This window comes from Pelmatolapia mariae, linkage group LG23 (genome assembly GCF_036321145.2).
Source record: "Pelmatolapia mariae isolate MD_Pm_ZW linkage group LG23, Pm_UMD_F_2, whole genome shotgun sequence".
NCBI classification, from domain to species: domain Eukaryota; kingdom Metazoa; phylum Chordata; class Actinopteri; order Cichliformes; family Cichlidae; genus Pelmatolapia; species Pelmatolapia mariae.
In genome coordinates, this window is record NC_086246.1 from 21,049,335 (window position 1) to 21,054,081 (window position 4,747).

General features: G+C 37.9%; 1 pseudogene; it reads right to left on the minus strand.

Moving 5' to 3' along the window:
- Positions 1–1,811: 1,811 nt before the first annotated feature.
- Positions 1,812–3,692, minus strand: LOC134621183 (OX-2 membrane glycoprotein-like; annotated as a pseudogene).
- Positions 3,693–4,747: the final 1,055 nt, after the last annotated feature.

Genomic DNA, 4,747 nt, shown 5'->3' on the forward strand with positions numbered 1-4,747 from the left:
ACTGTCACAAATAGAAATAAAAATGCCTTTTTTTCCCTTTTTTTTTTTTTTTTTTTTTTTTTTTTTTTTAAATCAATCATTCACTCATTCATTGTGATTAATGCGTAGGTAACTCCATCAGGACATGACATGATTATGTTGAAACTGTTGCAGTGTTTTCAAACGATGGGGCAGCGATTGTACTTTGTTTTGCAAATAAAATTTCTCCACTGTGTTTGGATACTTGTGCACCCCGGCATTCTTAGAGCCATGTGAAAGGGGTTAGGTCAGAGATATTATTCTCATGTTGTACCTTTATTCTCATTGTTCTTATGCTGTTTAATGAAGGTAATCAGTTGGGATGCTGATTATCTTCATTAAACAGCAGCAGGTTGCAAAAATCTCTTGTGTACCTTGTTTCAGCCACTGGGAGGCGCTATAGTTTCATTCCTTTTACACTGAGCCCTCAATTAACACTGAGCTTGTCATTTCTATCAGTCTAATGCAAAGGAGTCCTCTGATTGACATACATATGCTACAGTGTCACATGTGGTCTGTTATATTCAATAATTCTACCACTATATCACTGTATCAGTGTTTTAAAGGAAAAAAGCAGCAGCCCTTGTTATCCCTGAAAACTATGAAGCAGCAGATCAGCAGCTTCAAACTCAGTTTTCCTCTAAAGTTTACTTTGCTCCACAGCACTTGTTTAAACAAGAGCTATCATAATCTCAGTTTTCCTGGTAAAATTTATAAGCCTGAATAACAACAGCATGCGTTTAGAATCTAATCTGCTATATCTTAGTTTATATGAAAACAATGTTAGTGTTAGATGTTCAAGTTCCTTGTCTAATCAAAGGCTAATATCACTAAATGATTCATAAAGAGAGTGTTACATGTTATGTGACTTTTTTTCCTCACACATGTAAATAATAATATTGTATTACTATGTTGATAATTGAATCATTAGGGGGTTTTTTTAATACAGTTAATTACCTTAACATTTGCAATAAAAATCCACACAATAATACAAAACAAACAAACAAGTGCCCACAAACAATTCAGGATTCAACAGTTTTATTGTGAATGTCTGAGGACGGAGATACAGCGATGCAGCGTTGGAGTGTGACATTCAAAACAAAACAGAGACACATAAAAAAAATCCCATATAAAAGTATAAAATGTTATAAATATTAGGATAATAAAAACACAAATTAACAACTGAAATCTGGAAGAGTGGCTAAAGCTCGACACCAAATCAACAGGACAATGAGTCCATACAAATCTGCAACAAAATGTCTGAAAAATAAAAGACTCAGGGTGTTGTAATAAACCAGTCCAAACCTCAACCTGACTCAAATGCTGTAATGGGATCTTCAGAGAGCTGTGCAAAAAATGTCCTCAAACCTCAATGAACTGAAGCAACGTTGTAAAGAAAAATATGGGTCACAATTCCTCCACAAGAATGCGTCATTATTCCTTTAATCATTATTTATAAAACATTATTGCTACATGGTCCTGAAGTCATGGTGCTTAGTTTAAAAGTGCCATGATTTATTTTTAAGTCAAAAAATAAAGAAAGAAAGAAACCAAAGAAAAACCAAAATGAACCACACATACTTTGCTCCAGAGACATCTCACACACATGACAATCCATTAAAAATATATATATTTTGTTGCTATTAAAACTATTTATTTAATAAATATATATTTATTTATAGTGTTTATTCGTTTTTCATAACCGTACCCTTAATTATAGAAAATGGAGGGTTTTTTTGATCAAGTAGAACTTTAGCTTATGTGCATTTAGCTTCTATGTCTGATGTATTTGTTAGGATCAGATTACTTGGCAGAAATTGTGCACATGGTATTGGCTACTTGGACATCAGTGAAGACACCATTAATGCTGAAACATGTACACAGGTTTGGGAGGAACCACCCAAAAACATTTGCTAATACTCGTCTGTGTGTGTGGTTCAGATATCTGTGGCTGTGTTTGCAAACATTTAATAAGCTGAGTCAGGAAAATTTATCCTTTGGACAAAGATTAAAACACAATGCAAAGAATCCATGAATAAATAATGTGTAAAATATATATAATTATCAAAAACTCCTACACTTCAATGTCATTAGTTTGTGCTGTTTTGCTCTCCTCATGGTCCCTGAGTGACAGAAGGATTTCGAGTTTAAAGTCAATATTGTAAATATGTGCAAACATTACTCATTGATGTGGGTTTAGACTCTTAGTCAGAAATCATTTTCATATTAATTAAAAAAAGAGATGCATAACAAGACACTCAATCACATGTAAAAGGTACCTCTTCTCGTTATTTTCTTGAAGCAGATCAGTGAAGAGTAGAATTACACAACCAAGGACCATCACTGCTACTACAGCTAATACAATTATCCAGGTGGAATCTGAGAGAAAAGCAAGAAAAATGTGACACCAAACAACATGGATACATTAATCATGGATAAAAAGGAAATGCAGAATTACCAAGGTCATTGATATTAGGTCTCAGTCAAACGGACCCAGATATCATCGATCTGTAAATCTGTGACTGAAAGAGTTTCTCACCATATTCATTATCAGATGTCTGTTGATCCTCAGGAATCGTCACCATCACCTCTCTGTGAGGAGCAGAGAGCACTCGTGCTGCACATCCCACCTGTGTGCTGTGTTTACGTGAACCTGAGAGCACAGCTGTAGAGGTGACAGTGAATGTAGTGTTGGTGTTGGACACACTGACAGTGTTGTACTGTGAGAAGTTGAGGTGTTGTTGTGAGACACTGAGTGTTACAGTGGGAGCAGGTCGACCAGTGGCTGAACAGGAAACAACCCACTCTTCAGTAGAGTTTGACTGTCTGACATCAACAACAGGTTCATGCAGCTCTGTGAAGGATCAGGAAATATCATCAACATGTTCTTACAAACACACCAGCTGCTTACACATTTATGTCCTCCTTGAGGCAGTTGTTGTTGGTTAAAGAAGGTAAAAGTTCTTACCATAGACTTCAGGGCAGGTTCTACCAATGAAGGAGCCTTCAGGATAAGTGTTAAACAGACAGTGATATCATCCTTCATCCTGCTCTGTCACATTCCTGATGACTATGGAGCAGTTCTGTAGTCCAGTGTATTTAAACTTAACATTATCTGTAAAGCCATCATTCACTCTCCTACCAAAGTACTTGTTGTAGGTGGCAACATTTGTCTCCGGATCATGTGAGATTTTCTGCCATGTGACCTGAAGGACGTCTTTAGTCTAAAAGAGCTGACAGCTGAATTCAGCATCTTCTCCCACTGCTGCCAGCACAGTCTGCTGTGTTTGTATCACTGCTGTTAGAGCTGTTGCACCTTTAACAGAAAAGAAGAATCAGTCATCAGCAGTGTTGGGTAAGTTACTTTAAATTAGTAACTTAGTTACATTGCTAGTTACTTCTATCAAAAGTAACTCAGTTACTTCAAGTTACTCGTTACTTTCAAAGTAACTAGTTACTAGGGAAAGTAACTTTGGTTTTACTCAGAATTCTCTTGTTAATGTGTTGCTTCTGTAGCTGGATACCCAGCAAGATTGCCAGTCTTCTAGCTTGCTTACATGTTAGCACTATCCTGCCACAAGTGTACTGTGCCACCTTCCAATAGAAAGGAAAAAATAATGTGCATATTTCCACATGAGAAATCCCAAGCCTGGGCCATCGTTGACCGCCGCCATGATTCTAGCCTACGTCACAGCGTCATGTGCGCTTTTTACATCCAACACAAAAACTGCAGTCATGGTGCTTTCGATTGTACTCAGAACTCGGAAATTCTGCCTTCCGAATAGGAAGATGTAGGTAACTCCAGACTGCAGATGAGCTGCATACAGGGCTGGACTGGGACAAAAAATCGGCCCGGGCGTTTTGACCAGAGGCCGGCCTGCCATTATAGGAAAAATCATAAAGCCTTTGAATGAAAACAAATGCTGTTGTGACAGTGATGTACACTGTTTTGATGGTATATATGCATCAATCTATCAATTGTTTGTTGTAAGATTCAGATAATTATTTTTTAAAAGCTAGATATTTTAAATGAGAATAAGAAAGAAAAGTACTTCTTTGTGCCCCCCTCTCCCTGTTAATGCCCTACCTGGCCCCCCTGGCAAAACTTTGCTAGACCCTCCCCTGCACAGTTACCAGCTGTCAGCTACTTAGAAAAGGATGCTGGTGTAAGTTGTCTCTCAGAAACAGTTCATAACTTCCCTTCAACTCATTCATGTCACCTAAAAGGTAAACCTGTTTCTCCATCACCTGTTCAGCTCTGATGATTCAGTAAGGACATCTCCTGGTTTCATCTTCATGTTTCCCTCTCACCAGATAACCAAACCGATATCATGACCAGCAGCTTTTACGGCTGTGGCTCCAGCAAACATCAGCTGATACTAGAAAGTAATATTAAATACATTCTAACAACAGCTGATCAAGCTTAAACGTGCTGCTGTTGTTTAACGTGACATCCGCTGGTTTCCTCTTTCTGGCGCAAAGTGGGCGATAAACAAACCAGAGAGAAAAGCCGATCAGCTGATCATTGATCAGTTTCATGATTGAAGTAGAAACAGGAGAGGGAGGGGGAGAGAATGAGAGAAGAAGAGGCAGCTGTGCAGCGTAAACACAGAATAACTCCAGCTTTGTGTCTTTTTTTCATTGTAGATGAAGTACGGAACAAACTGCGTTCCTTTTCAGCTCAATACGAAACGTGTAATATTTTCTCTGAATACAAGACGATTCCGTT